The sequence below is a fragment of the Eretmochelys imbricata genome, chromosome 6 (assembly GCF_965152235.1).
Source record: "Eretmochelys imbricata isolate rEreImb1 chromosome 6, rEreImb1.hap1, whole genome shotgun sequence".
In the NCBI taxonomy this organism is placed as follows: Eukaryota; Metazoa; Chordata; order Testudines; family Cheloniidae; genus Eretmochelys; species Eretmochelys imbricata.
This window is the reverse complement of record NC_135577.1, coordinates 79,688,717-79,709,420: the sequence shown is the minus strand read 5'-3', so window position 1 is coordinate 79,709,420 and position 20,704 is coordinate 79,688,717.

Genomic DNA, 20,704 nt, shown 5'->3' with positions numbered 1-20,704 from the left:
GAGTTTGTGTGTGTATGGGGGTGAGGGGGTGAAAGAACCTGGATTTGTGCAGGAAATGGCCCACCTTGATTATCATGCACATTGTGTAGAGAGTTGTCACTTTGGATGGGCTATTACCAGCAAGAGAGTGAGTTTGTGTGTGGGGGGGTGGAGGGTGAGAAAACCTGGATTTGTGCTGGAAATGGCCCAACTTGATGATCACTTTAGATAAGCTATTACCAGCAGGACAGTGGGGAGGGAGGAGGTATTGTTTTATGATCTCTGTGTGTATATAAAGTCTGCTGCAGTTTCCACGGTATGCATCCGATGAAGTGAGCTGTAGCTCACGAAAGCTCATGCTCAAATAAATTGGTTAGTCTCTAAGGTGCCACAAGTACTCCTTTTCTTTTTGCGAATACAGACTAACACGGCTGTTACTCTGAAACCTGTCACCCATGTCTTGTTTCTGCTAGGATTGTACTTCAATATAGCTATCGTGAGTTACCTATCTCCATGTAAACCAAACTATTTTGTTGCAATGACATAGGCACAGAAACTTCATTACAAGGGACACATAAGTCAATGGCTGCTCCCACTTAACCACCACCTCCCTGTTACAGGGGGCTTGTAGACCTGGGAGGAGCTTATGGAAAAGTTAATGCAGACACAGGGTGAAATAGATTTCTACCAGAATCTCCACAAGGCTTGGTGATACCTGAAGCACATCACTCTTCCTGCTTCCAATTTAGTCCTTGTCAGTCACCATCCTGGGGGTTCTCCGTGAGGCCTGGAGGTAGATGGATGCACCATCCCTTCCCAGGACTCCATGCCTCCCTCACCTGTCTTTGTCCCTCCCTGCTGGTTTGAGGTTTCCTTGGGGAAAGGGATTTTAGGGTCTTCCTCTCTGTACTTACATCCAGCCTTGCTCCCACTTTTCTGCTCTCCTGGTGTCCCCAGGTGAGAGTTGCCATTGCAGCCCACAGCAACCAGAAGTGTACGGACTGGGCAACTCTGTCTCAGTAGTGGTGATACAGACTGTCTCTCCTCCTGCATTGCAGCTCCATGACAGGCCGGACAAGAGCAGCCCAGCTTGCCCCCCACCTCAAATCCTTATCCCTCCCCACTTCTCAGAGGTCCCCAGGGTTCAGAGAAGCCACTGTAGATTCCAGCAGGCAGAGCAGGACCCAGGTGCTGGATCTGCAAATTTTCAACAGAAATTTGAATACTAAAATGTTTTGATATGAAAATGCTGCCAGCATAACTCGAAGAATTTTGTTTGAGTGTCTCACATGTTCATTCTCCTCCGTAGGCCAGGTTACCTGGTCAGACTCTCTCTCCCGTGATGCACCATGTATTCCCTCTTGCATAAGAGTGATGGTGCATCATGGGAGTCCATAGCCATGGTGTATCATGTAAGATGTAGTCGAGCCTGGCTAATAGAGGAGAATGGGGATATTAGGCCCCTGAACTGCAGCTTCCATGAGGCATTGCAGTAGAATTTTCAATATTGAAACATTTTGGCTTTAGGGGTTTCTTTTTCAATACTTTTCACAGAAAATTCAAGTAGTTGAAAACCCAATTTTCTATTGAACAGTTGTGATGGAAAATTTTCAACCACCCATAAATCAGATTTTCCCCAAAAAACCAGTTACCACATTACTGCTATACACTACCAAGAAGTGAACCAAGAAAAGTACAAACAAGCAGTGACACAGGCTGCAATTCACAGCAGGTGCCATCAGTAAGGTGTGAAGTCCACTGAATACTCTTAAAGGCACCTTGCCATTTTCTGCCATGGTGCCTAGCTATCCTAGAAAAAGTGCTCCATGCTGCCTGCAAACCTCAAATCCACTCACTCATCAAAGGATAGAGACCAGAGCGCCTTTACCCCTGTGGCACGGAACAGAGACCAAACATTTAACTTACAGTCCTTCATACTTCATCCCTTCCCCCCTCCCCCCTCCCAACACACAAGACTTTGCCTTCAGTAGGTTCCACACAGGTATAAGGATCAGTCTTGTACAGATCTGCTTTCAGTACTGGAACCATAATTCATACACTCAACTGCAGACATGTAACATAAGGAATTTATGAGTGTGATTGCATGATGGTGCTGCTTATGATGGTAGGGGGCAGGGCTCAGCAGTCCTGAAGCTCATTCTCGGTTTCTTATGTTCCCAAAAGCTCGTGCTGCAGCGTTTCAGACAGCCACCTGCAGAAGTCAGGAAGGGATGTTTTCCCCAAAAAAATCTTTCTCTGAAGCATCAGTGATTGTCATGGCTGGAGAAGGAACCAGAGATCTGAGGTGGCACTGAGCATTCCTCTCTTGGGGATTTGGTTGTCTGGTTCTTGCTCACATACTCAAGGTCTAACTGATCACCATATATGAGGTCAGGAAGGAATTTTCCCCCAGGCTAGATTGGCAGTAATCTTACAGGGAGATGGGGTGCCTTCCTCTGCAGCATGTGGGGGCAGGTCACTTGCCAGGATTATCTGGGTATGTCTCACTTAACCATTTCTCTGCCAGTGCAGGGGCCTTGGGCTCTGGTGCCCTTTGGCCTCTCCTGCTCTCTGTGCCTGTGGCATATAATAATCTGTAGGTCTCCTGTAGGCTGTAATACTTTGGTCTAATTTTGGCTGTTGGGTTTAGTGTGTGGATTCTGGTGGCCTGTGATGTACAGGAAGTCAGATGAGATGATCTGGTCTGGCCTTAAATTCTATTACTATAATTTTATGCAGCCCAGAAAGCATAGATCTGTTTCCCTTTTAATTGTATGCAGTGTTGTTGTAGCCATTTTGGTCCTAGGATATTAGAGAGACAAGGTAGGTGAGGTAATATCTTTCACTGGACCAACTTCTGTCAGTGAGACAAACTTTTGAGCTTACACAGAGCTCTTCTTCAGTTCTGTGAAAGTACTCGGTGTGTTACAGCTAAATACAAAGTGAAACAGATTGTTTAGCATATGGAGTTAACGCATTTCAAGGGACCATTCAAGATGAAGTGGTACCATTAACACCATTCCAGTCATGGGGTGGGAGGGGAAGTGAGGCGGGGGGGACAAACAACACACACACACACACAGCTGCCTTCTCCCCCACCCCCTTTTTCCTTCCCCTCTGACTGAAGAACTGTTAACAGGCCACTTCACCTTGAATAGTCTCTTGAAATATGTTTTAACTTCTTATGCTAAACAATCTGTTCCAGCAAAATCCACATCCTTGAGCGATGCAGTGAAACCAACCTAACCCCTTGTGTAGACAGTGCTAAGAATTCCCCTGTCAACCAGCCACAATCTCTCAGGGATATGGAATTAGTGTTGCCAACCCTCCCAGTTTTGCCGGGAGTCTCCCAGAATCGGGCTCATCTCCCAGAGGCTACTGCAGCCAAATCGGGAGATTTTAGGTGCTAATTGTCCGGCGGGGCTAAGGCAGGCTCACTGCCTGCCCTGACCCCATGCCACTCCAGGTAGCAGCCTGTATGTCTCTGCGGCCCCTAGGGACGAGGCAGGGGGTCTCCGCACACTGCCCCCGACCGTAGCACAGACTCCACAGCTCCCGTTGGCCAGGAACTGCGGCCAATGGGAGCTTCGGAGGGGGCACTGCCTATGGGCACGAGGGCAGTGTGCAGAGCCTCCCTGGGCCCCCCCTTCAGGGGCCACAGGGATGTGCCAGCCACGTCCTGGAGTGGCATGGGGCCAGGGCAGGCAGTGAGGTTGACTTAGGCCCGCTGTGTCTGCCGACCAGGAGCTGCTTGAGGTAAGCGCTGCCCTGCCAGAGCCTGAACCCTTCACCCTGTCCCGCACCCAACTCCTCCTGCCCCAGTCCTGAGCCCTCTCCCGAACCCAGCACCCAAAAACCCCCTCCCACACCCCCTCCCTGAGACCCCCTCCTGCACCCAAACTCCCTCCCAAAGCCTGCATCCCCTCCTGCATCCCAACCCTCTGCCCCAGGATCAGCCCTGCACACTGAACCCCTTGACCCCAGCCCAGAGCCTGCACCCCCTCCTGCACCCCAATCCCTTGCCTGAGCCTGGTGAGAGTTGGGGAGAGCGAGCAACAGAGGGAGAGGGGATGGAGTGAGCAGGGTGGGACCTCGGAGAAGGGATGGGGCGGGGCCTTGGTGCAGGGGTGGGGCATGGGTGTTTGGGTTTGTGTGATTAGACAGTTGGCAACCCTAGGCGGAATATCTACACCAACAGGAGAATCCCTTCTGTCACTGTAGGTAGCATCGTCACTGAAGTGCCGCAGTGGCACAGCTGCGGAAGAGCTCTGTGTAAGCTCGAAAGCTTGTCTCTCTCACCACCTGGAGTTGGTCCAATAAAAGATGTTACCTCACCCACTTTCTCTTGTTGATTTTAGGCATTTTTAGACCTCAGTCTTGAGTCACTTTTCCACATTTCCCGTAGCTACTAGTAAGGTCCTCCCACCTGTATCAAGTAAAAGCAGAGTAAATTAGAAGGATTAAGATAAGTCTTGAAAGCTTGCCAAAGTATTTCCAGTCTTTGTTGTTTTGTTTTTTTTTAGCTACATTTAGCCTAAAACATTTGCTTACTGAAGTTACAGCTTTAATTTTACTAAGGATGAGCAGTGCTTGAAAAGTGATTTTTTTTTTTTTTTTTACTGTTCTATTGCAATAAAGGAAGGTATCTGCAGAAGATGTTGAATTTCCTCACTCTAAAAATTTGTAATACTACATAGCTACAGGTTTCTCATGATGAATATTTTAAATATATCAATAGCTGTCTGATAACCACCGTTAGTATAATTTTTGTCTGATTAAGATATATATGTACTAATTGGTTATTTAATTGTTGTAAAATTGTAACACAGTAGTGGTCACTTTACCATTTGTCCACTAGAGGGAAATTGCAGCAATGTCTAGATTAAAAAAGAATAGAATGAAACAGGAGAGAGTGAGCAGTGCTCGAAAGGTGGTATGTTTTTTGCTGTTTTTGTTTTTACGGTTTCATTGTAATAAATGAATATATCTACAGACGATGTGAGATAAACATAATATGTAACAAGTGGTGCAGTTCCTAGATATTGATCTCACTAAAGAATGCAAATTAAGATCCCAGTCCTGCAACAATTTATGCATGAGATTAAAATGACCTACTGCATGTCCCATTGGCCTATGTTAAGCAGTAATGATAAGCACATGCATAAATCATTGCAGAATTGGGGCCTAAAAATGAACAGGGAAAGAGAGGCTGTATCAATCCTATTCCCGGAAACATACATGTGTGCGTATATGTATCCAGTCATGGATTGTTAAACTATTTAAAGCGGGCTATGTTCTTGCAATACTGTAGTTGTGCCCTCTGTATAGGATGGGACTCATAATCCCTTTGGGTGAGGAGCAACTGTCCTCTCTTGTAGTATATAGAGTTGAATTTTTGTCCCTTGCTACATCTATGCAATTTTCATTGATGTTCACTGCAGTTGTGCATGAGTATCTCAGGGAACTGTTTGGCTCATTGTACAGTATGTAGGTACAAACACTAAGGTATATGTATACATTTAACAGAAGAATTAGTACCCACAATATTCCATAGCTATGGTAGGAGTGAGTTAAGTTTTCTTTGAGAGACTCTGTGCACTTTTTTAGCTGGTATTCTCTTGGTAAGGGACTGCTCATACATGATGTCCAATTCACAGCCACAAATATCCCCAAAGCCATGGGAGTTCCACCCTACCACACCAACGGCAAATTGAAATATTGGTGAGACATTTACTGTTTGTTTTCTGCTATCATGTGGTGTGGAGAACAAGCTGCTGCTTGATGAAGAACACAGTGATAATGTTCTCTGGAACCCACAACATCTTCTCCTTTATTGTCAGCTTGGCTGGGGCAGAGCAGAAGTTCTCATTAAAAGGAAATACTTGCTCTAACTTCTATATACACACACACACATACACATGAATTCTTAACTTGTTTAGTTATGTTGTCCCTCTCCAGCTGGCATATTAATTTGGAGCAGGGGATGGACAGGCTTGGAAAGGCTGAAAGGGAAATCTCCTGGGAGGCCCCAGGTCTCCAAGGCCCCCCAAAACCGAGCAGTGGCAGTTCAAATACAAATCCCAATGATCTGTTTATCTAAGTCAAGGCTGGCATTGGGCCCGGGACCAACAGAACCTAGATCCGCACGTGTAGATCAGGGGGAATCCAATCATTGGAAATGCATGGGTACATGAGGTAGGAATTGAGTGAGGGCATAGGCTAACCCCAGCTTTCCTCTATTGCTTTTTTGTGTTCTAATTTAGTGTCTCGATACAAGCAACACTGTTGCCTCCTGTGTTTCAGTTAAGCATTCTCCTAACAGCGGGAGGTAAGCACATGCGGCAGACTAGCGCAGAGGCAGCCAGACCCACCAGACAATCACAACATGAAATGGGGCTGTTGGTGTTTCCAACCATCTTATCTGACTGGAGTAAAGACCATCCCCAGGCCCAGGAGGGAAAGGCGATGGGCAAACACAAGCTATCCCTGTCCAGACGACCCTTGGAGCCCTCTCTGCTCTCCCTGAAGGCCCTCACCTCTCCAGCTCTGATGGTCTGGAATAAGACTGAACATTACAACTTGGGCTTTATGATGGCCAGCCCAACCAAATGTGGACTTCGAAAGGCTTCCTGGACTTTCTTGAACTGGTCCTGCTCTTGGTGAGATGAGCTGATATTAGTGCTCATCCATGTTGTGGCTTCGAGGCAACCAAATGCTATATATGTTTAGTTTAGCTGTGCATCACTTTAACTAAAACAAAAGTCCAATGTGTAAGTATATGCTGGTTATTTTAAAGCGTTGTGCAGATATTTTTCTTTAAAAGGGATCTCTTTCACAAGAGGGATTGACAGGGATGCTTTAAATGTAAACTTTTTGTGACTAACCAGAAGAACTGGCAAGAAAACAGGAAAATACATTTCCCAACTATTTGCATAAAATGGTTTCCATTCTCATGAAGTTTTCAAAGCACAGCTCTACTTAAAAGCAGAAATTTACTGACAACATTTAGAATGACTAGCAAATACAATTAGGTTCACTATCTGCATGCAGTTAGCAGCACAGCAAAATCTGTTGAACAGAACACGAATTTCTTGTTCCAAATGACAGAAAGGAACAGGACTGACATAAGTTGCAGCACATATTTCTAAACATACACACTATCCCTATAATGTAGTATTGTATACACTTCAAATACTACCTCCACTTTATTTAGTGGAAGATGTCTACAGAAGTGAGGACATTTGTCCACAAGAGGAGGCTAGCACTCTTTACTAGGCTATGTAATTTCTCTAAGTATTATGAGAGGTTCCTTCATCAGAAGTCTGACTCTTACATGTGCTAAGGATGACTAGTGAGGTTACTTTCTAGTTTAACATTAAAAGAAAAGGAGTACTTGTGGCACCTTAGAGATTAACCAATTTATTTGAGCATAAGCTTTCGTGAGCTACAGCTCACTTCATCGGATGCATACTGTGGAAAGTTCCGATTAAGAATTCCGATTAAGTGAGCTGTAGCTCACGAAAGCTTATGCACTTTCCACAGTATGCATCCGATGAAGTGAGCTGTAGTTCATGAAAGCTTATGCTCAAATAAATTGGTTAGTCTCTAAGGTGCCACAAGTACTCCTTTTCTTTTTGCAAATACAGACTAACACGGCTGTTACTCTGAAACCTAGTTTAACATTAGTTTCACCTTTAGCTGGTGTCTTCATGATGTGTAAGAAGAAACAGGGACCCAGAGAGAGACTATCAGATTTTTCCTATAAGTAGCAGGGAGACCAAAAGGGTGTTATGACAGAGAGGGAATAGTGTACAGCTTCTTAACAGGAACATTCATTAGTCTTTTCTTTTTCAATGAAATGCTCTGAATCTGTCCTCAGGCTATTTATTAGCACCTATTAAAACAGAACTCCATATTTGGAATGTTAACAAAAAACTACACAGTCAGGACTGCAAGCTGGAGCTGGTCAGGATATAGCTTTTGTTTATATGAAAAAAAAATTGATGAAAATTCAAAGTTTTCTGCTGAAGTTTTATCTGTTTTGTGTAAAAACAGACTTTTTTTCAATCAAAATCAGAATGTCTCACAGAAAAAGCCTTGTTTTTCCCCAAAACAAACAAACAAACAAACGTCAATTTCAAATAAACCATTTTAACCAGCTCTTCTGAAAATTGATAGGAGGCCCATATCCTCCAGACATGTGACATACAGAGTAAGAAGCAATTAAAATTTTGATGATTGCTACTATTAGCCATTGTTGTGGTGGGGAGGGATTGAGAGTTTATTCCTGGATGGTAGGAACCTGGTGGGGGTGAGAGGGCCTTTTCTGTTGCTTTGATTTATTAGCTTGCTGGATGAATTTGTTTGCTGTTTCTGACTGCTTTAAGCTACTGGCTGGCTCAGTTTATTTGTTACCTATGAATACTAATTCAATACAGCATGGCTGAGCGAATAAAACAGCATGCTGAGTTAATAAGTTAATGTGTTAGCTGTATATGTATGTTGAATGTTGCCAGATAGTCATCACTATGTTGTTGTATGTCTAATTATTAGGACATCTACAGCTTTTTTTATGTGGGTGTACTTTCTAATTTTTAAAATCTAATTAGAGAAAATAAATATTTATTATTAAATGGTTTATTTTTCTGATTGCAGCTGGCGAACTTTATCAAATAGGTAACAGACCTGTACCTTCGAGGCCTTACCATCTAACAAAAGCAGTTGAGCATCAAATAGGAAAAACATCTTAATGTCTAGTCATTAAAATCAGAATATTCCGGGGACAGACAAGCTTTCGGAGTTTTTGAAGGAGATGGGAGACAAGTGTGATGGTTATTGATTAGGAGGTTATTCCAAGCATACACAGTGGCACGAAAGAAAGTCTGGAGTCTAGAGAGGGTGAATGAGCCAAAGGGAGAGGTCAGGAGTGAAGCACTGAGAAAGAATAGAGTGTAAGTTTAGCAGGAGAAGAGGACGGAGATGTAGGCAGGGTTATGGAAAGCTTTAAAAGTAAAGAAATCCTTGAATTTTACACAGAAGAAGAGTGGCTTAGAGAGAAGCATTTAAGGTCTTTTTAAGTATATCTGTGGTTTTAAGGGTATCTGCCTAGTACTATAGGGCTACCGCAAGGCCCATGCAAGGAGCATCTTCATTGCGTCCCCCCCCCCGCATTTGTTAAACTTTTGAATACCTTATTTTTATTGAATTTGTAGCCCATTTCACAACTTTGATGCATGATTTATCTCTGTCATATAAGATGATAAATTTGCATGTTAGGATCTGTTAATCTGTATTTATTCATGCCATATATAAGGAAATTAAAAAAAACGGTTTCCCCTAAGCTTATAGAAACTTCTTAATTTTTAAGAATAACTGAAATGTACTAACGTCAAGAAAATGAACTGTGCACCAACATTGGGTGGACCAGAATTAAATAGCGTTACAGTAGGTGACAGCCTTAGCATGTTAACCCTAGTCCAATGGTTCTCAAACTTTTGTACTGGTGACCCCTTTCACATAGCAAGCCTCTGAGTGCAACCCCCTGTGAAGGGCTGGGTCACAGAAACCCCCCTGGGGCTGCCAACTGATGTGCCAAGACTACTTCTGCCCCTGCTTTCCCTGCCAGCTTGGGACTCCAGCACCCTGTCTTGTTGATCCAGACATGCTGGTCTGTTCCAACACAGACCCAGGGTCTGAACCACATGCCCCAAAGCTGCAGACTTAATTGAAAGCAGCTTAAGAAGTGTTCCTGTCCTTAACATTCAGAAACTCAATTCCCAATGGGGTCCAAACCCCCAGTAAATCCATTTTACCTTATATAAAGCTTATACAGGGTAAACTCATAAATTGTTTGTCCTCTATAACACTGATAGAGAGGTATGCACAGCTGTTTGCCCTCCCAGGTATTAATACATACTCTGGGTTAATTAATAAGTAAAAAGTGATTTTATTAAATACAGAAAGTAGGATTTAAGTGGTTCCAAGTAATAGCAGACAGAACAAAGGGAATTACCAAACAAAATAAAATAGCTTCTCCACCCCCAAGGATACTTGAAAGAAACTGGAACAAAGGACAGTAACTACAGGGAGTGTGAGCGATTGCTAGGCCCCTGACTAGAAGGAGACTAATCTGTAAAAGGAAACTTATTGGAATTCCTCTAAGGGTGAGTTTTTTATCTGTATTCAGTTTTCTTACTGTATTAGACATAGACTTGCGTGTTCTATCTCTTTAGCCAGCTGAAGACAAAATGGAGGGGGTCTCCCATGGGCTTAAATAGACTTTCTCTTGTGGGTGGAGACCCCCTCCTTTCTCCTATGCAAAGTCCAGCTCCAAGATGGAGTTTTGGAGTCACCTGGGCAAGTCACATGTCCATGCATGACTCAATTTTTACAGGCAGCAGCCATTGCTCACCTGCTACCTTGAACGTCCTCATGTAGACTTCTTATGTGGATTGGAGCCTTCCAAGATCCATTGTGCATTAAGTGCTTCTTGATTGGGCACTTAACTTGCAAATTCCTTTCTAAAGAAGCTGATTTTAAATGACCTTAGTAAGGCATTTAGTCAAACAAGTATACAGCCAATATTCATAACTTCGAATACAATAATGACACATGCATACAAATAGGATGAATAAATTCAGTAGATCATAACCTTTACAGAGATATGTTACATGGCATATGTAGCATAAAACATATTCCAGTTATGTCATGTATACATGCATAATCATATTTCCATAAAGCCTTTTGGGGGGCACCGTCACACACCCCCTTATAAATTAAAAATACTTTTAAATATATTTAACACCATTATAAATGCTGGCAGCAAAGCAGGGTTTGGGGTAGGGGCTGACAGCACGCAACACCCCATATAATAACCTCGTGACCTCCTGAGGAGTCCGGACCCACAGTTTGAGAACCCCAGGCGCTTTTCTTGTCTTTGCTCTCGTGAACTGAAGCACAGTGTCAGAGAGATCCAAAGACTGGCAATGTCATTTTCAAGCAATAAAATATCAAGTGATATCAGTCTCTCATTGGCCATCATCAATCAAAGGTATGTTTTAATGAGCCTGACCTTCAAAAAGCTGCGCTCATCACTCACGACGGTGACCGGCAGCATGCGCAGAATTCTCAAAGCTATCCACACATTAGGAAAAGTGTCCTTCAGCTCTGCATCAGGAATGAATTGGAGAATTTGGAGTGCAGAGTGCTTCCTGTGTGGCAAAATGTGATGGATGTAGTCCAATTCAACATAGTGGTCTTGATCACTGACATCCAAACAATTCCCATATGTCAGCATTTGGTCAAGCTCTGTACAATTGGTCAAGGGTGTTTTCCTCTCCACAGCAGCTTACTAAGGTCATGTAGAAAACCCCAGGTCTTTTATGGTGCTTCATTTGTCCAAACTTTTCTTCAATGAATACTCAAGCAGTGTCAACAAGTGAGCAAAAAACCTCCCTCTTCAATTTTTCTTCCAAGCTTCCCATCACCTCATCATTGCCCTTGTAACCAAACTGTCCCTTCTTCTGATTAAATACAAGTTTCCTTGAACACAGGCTCAACTTCTAAGTTTTCCTCCATTTCTTTGGCAGCAGTAATGGCATCTTCAAATCCGTTCTCTGTAGGCCACAACAAAATCTAAGTTCTAAGTTTTTCAGGGTCTCTTTCAAGTGAAACACTCATATTTTTCTAGATTCTAGTCACCATTTATTATCCTTCTCACCAAACTGTTAAGTGTCTGAGAAATGTTTCTGTAAGAAAGTGACACATGTAGGTGTCTGGTCATTTTTAAAAAATATATTCAAAGTTTTTTCATATGTACATTAAAAAAATGTACAGACATTTAAAAATTCATGGAAATGAGCATGTTTAATAAGATTAATGTTATGGTGTCAAGGTCAACAGTAATCAGAATATTGCTTAATTCACAGATCTTGATGTTTCAACTATCTTTCCCATGCTCATCACTGTGGTAACGGAGCCTAAGAGGAGTCATTGTTAGTTTAGTAGGACTCTGAATGCACTCTGTGTGTAGCTGAGCCACAAAATAAAAATTCTCATGAAATGCTTGACAGCAAAATGTTTCATTTTTTAAGGTAAATTTAATCTGTTTTGTTTTTCCAAAATAATCTTCGGTCTGGACTAATCATTGATCAGATTTGTTTTCTGGTACAAGAATACAGAAAGCTGGTTAAATAACACTTCACCCTTTAAAAAGAAATTTATTTCTATGGTTTGACCTTATATGTCAATCCTATTGTGAATTTTTATGGCCAGTTATAAACCCATGAACACAAGGAATTCTAATGGAAATGCTGAAACAATTACTCATGGCTTCTAAATTGCTCTTCATAAAGTTTAATTCAGTTTCCATAAAATAGGATGCCTCCTGAACATTTACCCCACAACATTTCTTTACACTGTGAATGTGACATACAGAAACATTTAAGAACATGTGCTGCCAGGAACACATTTATTCTGGACTGCACCTCACCTAATTCAGTACTCAGCTGATGAGACTGCAGAAGTGGCAAGCACGGAGATGGTTTCCTGTAGGAAATCAGCTGAAAAGTATAAAATAAAAGGCATTCTACAATCAATCCTGTGGAACCAAATCTCCACCTCTTATGCAGGAGCAAGTGCAAGTTGCAAAGTGTCACGGCATTGGCAAAGAGTAGGAGCACCTTGGCTTCATTACTCTTCATTCCCTTCTGTGTATTTGATGTGCACACTCATAAACTAACCCAGAGAAGTTGTCCCAAACTTTTACTCGAAGTAACAGGTATTACTCAGCAATAAGTCTGAGCCAAAGCCTCCTCTTGGAGGTGATGCCTTCCATACCCAACTAGATGCAGGTATCTTCCTACTGCACAATGCGAGAGAGAAGCTGCCTGCAGTTTATTACATATAAAGATCGCATTCTTCTGATATAACTTTCATGGAGCAGTGGGTAGTACATGGTTGTACATCATCATGCTATGAATGACGTCATGAGGGATGGGAACTGTACAGCACTAATTCACTGGGAGAAGAAAAGTCCAAAGGATGGACAAGGTGATCCACTTAGACCACCCAGATTTGTTGTTGCATGTCTAAGTGTTTGCTTGCTGTGGAGAAAAATAGCAATGGTTTGTTCAAGAGGTACCCAGTAACTGTCCAACAGCGACTGTCCCAAGAAGCAAAAGTATCATACATGCATCACGGGTGAAGACAGATGGCCACTCCCACCAGTAGCTAGGTTTTCTTCCCACATAGGCTCCCACAGTTCTGATAGTAAGCTGTATATAGGGTGTGACAGTCCTGCTTGTGCAATGCTCTAGGTATAAAGACATGGATTTTCTCAGATATCGCTTCTAGAGTACTGAATTGATAACATAGTCTCACTGCTCAGTTCTAGAGAGGACTTTTTCCCCCTGCAGTGCCATAACGCCTACACAGTTTCCATCAATCCTTTATAAATGCACTGATTGCTTCTTTACAGCCACTGAGGAGAATCCCAGTGTTCCCACAAAGCAAGGCCTCCTGTATGGCAGTAGTTTCATGCACCATCACTATTAAAAAGAAATCCTTGACTAGAAAGTTGCTCAGAAGGCAAAGCACTAAGGGAAAGAGACAATGTTAATGATTTACAAACCCCAAGGCCACAGAGCCCCTGAAATCAAGGTAGTGCCAAATTATATGGGCGCTCATTGAACTTCAGTTTAATAAACACTTTGTTTCCACTTGTCAGGAAGAGGGCCAGAAATAAGGGGTAGTAAGAGCCATTGCATCCTGTTTGAAGTTATTTGTGCTAGTGGAGGGATATTCTTACAGCGTCAGATATGAATGCATCATTTCCAGAGGTATAAGATTCATGTGTGTGACTGAGCACAGAGATGGGCCCACAGATTTCAGTGGGATATTTGTGTGCCTTGGGGTGGTAATTATTACAATAAAGGATATCGCAAGATTCCAGGCCCATCATTGTGGGCTTTGAGTATCACAAGCTTCGTAGTTAGAGGAAGAGGTTTCCTTTTTCATGGGAACCCTGAGAGAGAGAATTCCTAAACAGGGAGTCTGGGTTCTTGTTTTCTCAACTCCAAAACACTTTGATTATCTAAGGGAAACACCTACCTTTTCTTCTCTCACCAGAAACACTCAGGTCATAAGATGCTGCATTCTTAGGTTTTCTTCCTTCTCCTCCCACTCTTCATTGTGAGGAAGTATTCCCATCACACTAATGGACCTCTACACCAGATGGAAACATGAAATAATTCCTAAATGAAATCAGTTACTGGCTCTTATTTTCTTAAGAAAAAAAATTGTTAGTTTTATAATTAACAGAAATAGGAGTCGGTCCCAGAAAGTTAAGTGCACATAACCAATAAGTGGAAAAGACCACACTCCTCCATATGTGTCAAGATCTAAAAGTAGCCACTCAAAGGTTATAATTAAAAAGAGAAAAATAACCCCACTCTTTTACGTAACATTAGAGGCTAAAAAAGGCCTTTCTGTTTGTGTGCTAAATATAGAAATGAGTGAAACACAGACGTAGATACTACTGAGACAGATAGATACTGCTGTTAAAGGTGCATTTAGAGCTATATTTATTAACTATTAATCACATTAGAGGTGGGAATTCCAAAGGCACCTACTAGAGTTAGGGGTTCCACCTCTTCTTAAAATTAAATGGTATTTATGTTCTTAACTTCCTTAGGTTACTTTGAAAATCTTGGCCTAGACTTGATGGGAATATACAGCTAGTACCAGATTAATATTTTTCAATCACAGCTATGAATCTCTCTGTGATATAAAAAAATCTCAAGTATTTGATTAATGACGGTGAAGCTCAGATAAATTCAGAAGGTAGAATAAGATGGCAAAAGATACCTGTCCAAAGTTTATCTGCACCGATGAGACTGGAAATACTCCAACAAGGTAGTGTGGGGGTTTTGCTTTGTTTTGCATTTGTTTGCTTTTCCTTTTTTGTTTTCTGAGCACTAGGGTTTCTGATGCTGGCTGGAACACAGATGGGAATGGGAAAAGGAAAATAATGAAGATAAAATTACAAATCCTTTGGAACTTCCAAAAAAAAAAAAAACATTCAGAAAGCTTAATTAGTTATTTTCTGAACTTGGTTTTTCTATTATTGATCCTTGTGTTTGTGTCCTAGGCTATTACCTAAGAGCACTGGAATGCAGTTTTGATTTCATGGTTTGTCTTTCAGGGAAATGTAACACTAAGATAGAAATAGCCTATTTCACTGTCAAATAGAAAAATTGTATCTCTGAAATAAATCATTCATCTCAACTGCAGGGGAAAAAAATTCCCTGATAACTGGTCAATATTGCATCTAAATCCTAATTCAATAAAAGTAATATGCTTAGATCATTTCCATGCAGCATAAACACACATCAGAGTATTAGCCTGCACTATTTTAATTTAGTACTACCTGTTATGCTATTGTAAACTGGGGAATAGGCCCACTATTGTGGGTAACTTTCCTGGTTTATACACTACCCCGGTGAAATGAGCGAGTGAAAGGATCTGAATCCTCGGTCCCACTTTCTTTACCCAGCGGTCTGCCCAACCTCGAGGGCTGCCCTTCCACTCTCCTGTGTGGCAAAGTCCCAACAAGGCTGGGCCCAGTTGACCCCCAACTTTGTCATGGTCACTTAGGGCAGGGGCTAGGGTGTCCCCATTCAGGGGTGCTCTCTCTGTACTGGACACTTCCCTGACTCACTGATCATTACATACAGTTCAAAGCAAATACAATTTATTAAATAGCAATCAATTTTTAAAAATAAGGAAAAAATGGGAAAGGTTAAAGAAAAACACATAACCCCGCTCTGTGGCATGGGGACATCACAAGCAGCATCTCTGAAATGTAAGGGCAGTTCGGTCTGTTCCTCACAAGTCCCAGGCCTCCTTCCCAGGCCCTGGCTGTGCTGCAGGGATGCTGTGGGTCGGACACTTGCTCAGTCAGACTGTCAGTCTCCAGGTCCAGATTTCCCATTAACCCTTCCTCTTACTTTTGGTATGGGGAGCTAGCCAACTAAGAAACCCCCACTGAGTTTTAGTAAGGGGCCAGCAGTTCATTTATGCTATTATAAATAGGGATTATTACAGATTTCTTGACAAATTCATGAAGTAATGCATAGTTAGATACAACTAACCAAGCCATCATTTTCTCTTCTCTTTGTATCATCTTTTGGGCAATAATAAGAAATATTAATTCCTGGATCTTACATGGCACTTTTCATGCACAGATCTCAAAGTGCTTTACAAAGGAGGTAAGCATCGTTATCCCCATTTCACAGCTGGGGAACCTGAAGCACAAGTAGGTGAGAAATCAGACAGCACCTGAAGTTGTAGAAGATTTCAGCCCTGATCCTGCCTTTAAATCAGCATTGCTCGTCCCCTACACCTGTCTAGAGTGCCAGTGATTTCAGGATCTTGGCTTCACAGACACCTTCCTGCTTTCATCATGAACTGGAGGTTATTCACAGCATACAATATCAAAGTTGTGAGAGAGTGTTCAATTTTAACGGACTTTTGGACCCAAATAGTTGCTTCCCTCACAGCCTGACCCGTATTTTAAGACAACCTCCCCCCATGTTTAGAAAAGTTTACCCAGTGGCTTTTTTCCATACTACAAACATGCAAAAAGATGCATTTTTGCATCTTGGTAATGTAAAAGTCATTGTTGCTTGAAAAATCGACTCCCCACACCCTGCCACTTTGCTTGAAAACTAGTCTATTTCACTGGGAAAGTGGGCCTGGTTTTGCTTGAAAAATGTGCATGCCTTAGTGACATTTTCCACAGAAATAGGCACCTCTTCAAGTTCATAATAACATTTTAAAAAACCCTAAATGTTAAGTAGTCCTGCATTAAATGAAAAGCTATGCCTATCAGTAATCGAATTCACTGGCTCCATAATGAATGTAGTTTGCATTAGTGGCTACTAGATGGCACTGTTCTTCATTACTAGTCAAACAGAAAAACATCAGTCTCTGGATTCAACATTACAGTACGTTAATCTTTCAACATTAACAAAACACCTTATTGAAAAAGGCAAAGAAATAACTCTCTCTATTCTATTGTAGTTTTTCACTTCATTTACAGTTGTATCTTTAAAGAAAGCTGGTTCGTTTTGCTTAGCACTGCATTCTGAAAGCTCACATAGTGAGCATTTCTTGTCATGGATAAATTAGTGGCTTTCTTGTAGCTTTTCAAGAGACAGCAGTGTGCTGGTTGAGCAGATAGGGAGAGGGGAATGCAGAAATATAACATTCAAGTGACAGTTGCCAGAGGAATTGTGCCTATAAAAGACAAAGACAGTCAGAAGATTTCTGGAGGTGCTGAGGGATATAATCCAAAGACGGCTACTGCATCGACTAAAATAGTGTACCATGCATTCCCCCACAGCACTGGCTGTCACAAAACAATGTTAAATAATCAGAGTCACTTTCGCCTGACATTGAGCAAGGAAATCTATTAGAATAGGGAAAACTTTAATGTTGCCACCTCTTGCAATTTTATTGCAAATCTTGCGACACTTGGTGTTTTACTTAAACCCTGGGATGAGAAAATCTGATTTTGTTGTTTTTTCAATTATATGTCTAGTTCTCATGGTTGCAGAGATAAATTTGAAAATATGATGATAATAGCTAGTTCTCTTATGGCACTTTTCATTCAGAGATCTCAGAGCTTTACAAAAGAGGTCAGTATCATTTCTCTCTGTGTTACAGCTGGGGAAACTGAAGTATAGAGAGACAAACTGGTCATCCAGCAAGCTAGTGGCAAAATGACTTGAGTACACCCTGAAGGCAATTTTTTACCCACCCCGCCTCCCCCACAAAAAAATGTATTTAATCTCATAGGTCTTAAAAGTGTGAAGCTGGCAATATTGAAACAGTCTCCCCCCTAAAGCTGCACTCTATTTCTGTCTCTTCTTCACTGTTGAGCTTCTGTGTAGAATCTTCACCAGCTTCCTGCTACAGATTTAAAGAATCAGTACACACACTGGCTGCCAGATACTAATGAATGGGCAGAGGTATCCAGGACCAGCTGTATCCCTTTACCTATTTGTGCTGGCCTACCCTCTTTGCACTGTCATTTTGACTGCCTTCTGCATGGGACGCATAATGGGAGGGCTCCTCATACCCTTCCCCCTCTCCTGCCCTTGGGCACCTATGCAAGTGTAGCCACAATGAAGCCCTATGAATGGAGCATAAAACTAAAATGTATAATAGGCACATCCAGGCTGACTGGTGAAGACTGTGTTTTTGCATGTGAGTGTCAGTCTTGTTCCAGTATTTCTAGAGTTCTTTCACTATTGGCTAGAGGAACCGTCAGTACAGTCCTGTGTTTTCAAAGTTAAAAGATCATGAGACGGATTCCCCATGTTCCATTTACACTCAGTGATTAATTTATGAGTTTGTCTATGTAAGCACCTCCAGGCCAATACAAAGCTAACATTTACAACATTGATAGGGAATCAATTGTCAGACTACAACCTAGATTCTCTTTTGTTTTTATACTAACTTGATATGAAAAAAACCCTTTTCTTTGATATGTAGGAATCCTGAGTTTAAGTCTTCCAGGTAGCCTTACATCAACTCAAATGATCAGCTGAATATATCATGTGGATTTTGGAACTCTGGTCTTTCTGCAGAATTTTTATTTCAGCTGATGCAGTTTTCCAGTTGATAAATTGGGTTCAGAGGTGTGGTGAAAAGCAAATAGGGTGGCAATTACACATCTGGATGAGAAGAGAATAAATAAGGCATATTGGATATGGAAAAGTCAATACAGAGAAATAATAGAGGACAAAATCAAACAGGAACACTTCTTGTATTGGGTTTGGATGGGTAACAGTCCTCCCACAGCAAATGGAACATGATCCAAACCAGGCATAGTATAAATATCAGTGCCATTGCAGTGCACAGAGACATGTCAAACATTTTCACATGTACAGTTTCAGGGTTTTTAACACTGGATAGGGCAAGCCTAATGTCCATGATGGCTAATAACCCTCTTCTGGAAGTGACCAGTACATGATTCTTCAGAAGAAGGAAAAACAAAACAAACCCCAAAATGCATGTAGCCAGTTACAAACGACTAGATGAAAAAAATTGTTTGAATAGAAAGTTATTGTTTTTTTAATCTGAGAAAGTGATAATTATTTCTTTGAACTTTTCATGCTGACAAAGGCTCTGAAAAGCACTAAAGGTATATTGTTGTGGGAAGTCTTTTATCTTATTGGTCAAATCTTCATATATTTCCTAAATCCCTTTTAAATTCCATAATAATTACCCACTTTCTTTTTCAGTGTCATCTGTTGAAATTATCTCTATTATTCACAGAGTCTTAAGCAAGGTTGTGGTAATTAACCTGAATAAAGGGGAGTGACTCAGATGTTCTTTATTTTTCCTAGAGCCTAAAATTCCAAAAATATCCTTTTATTAATCCATAGAGACCCTGTCAATTGCATTCTTGGTTCAGAGCATATGGTAATGAATTCTTTGTTCATGGGTAAAAATAAGCAAGAGGCCTTTTTCATTCCATTCTGCCCTTCAATCTGACAATTTCCTCATATAGATTTCTTGGCATTCAGCATGGAGAATACACTCTTTAAAATTAAGATGCAAAATGTAACCCTTAAACTTTTGATGCTGGAGGGAGCGACTCAAACAAAGTTCTCAAATGCATCTGAGAAAATTTGGTCTGAAAATCAGGATGTAACCTCATGAGGACAGATTTTCTTGCAAATTTTGTAATATATCTTTGCTTTGGACCTCTCCAGAAATAGCACTCAAACAGTCCCTTACCATTTCAGCTTCCAAAACCAGAATAAGTCAGCATTAGTTCTTATTTTACTTGCATCTGCTTAGCCATATCCAGTCATAATTAGTTATAGTGATTAAGACAGTAGGCCTGATACTCTGTCACACTGAGATCTTTTTCAACCACTCTGATGGGGTACAGGAACCTCAAATGGCTGGAAATAGCTCCCTGAGGAGAGAATATGACTTGTGCAGGGGACCTCCCCCGCCAGTGCAGAGCTGACATAATAGGGCTCTCCCCCAAGAAAAGGCAGACCAAAGGTTTGGAGTTGGAAGATGGGTGTAGGGCAGAGAAGACACAGAGAGGGAACATGGCTGGAGTGCATGGCACTATGGCTCCCACAAGCAATAGGGTGACATGTTAAATTAGAGCAGATTCAGGAATGCTTAATTTATAGCTCAGTCTGCACATATTCCTGGATGCTTCACAATTCAGGGATGCGAAGGTGGCTTAAGGAGCAGGAATAGAGGAACAGATAATTAGGCCTTGAAAGAGGTCAGGGTTGATATGGTAAAAAAATCCAGGATGGCTGAATGCTTATCTAATGCTCCTGAGCCTGCAAAAATTGGAAGATTTCCATTACTTCTTGATTCCACAGAAAATACAGAAGAGCATTCAATTTCTGAAAGGAACAGACAGAGCTAGATCTTGGACTTGTAGAGTCATATGAAAATGAAAAATGGGACTTCACAGAAAGGAGCATCTCGGAATCAATTCTAGGTCACAGCAACATGTTAGGTAACCTGACTCCCCTATGTGGTTAGTCTTGTAATCTGAGTAATATGTACCTCATGATGGAGATCCAACTATTTTCTTCTTATTTATTTAATGATCTCTAAAAGCACCTATCAGCATAGCAGCTTGGTACAGTTTACAACAGTTGAAAACAAGTACACAGGC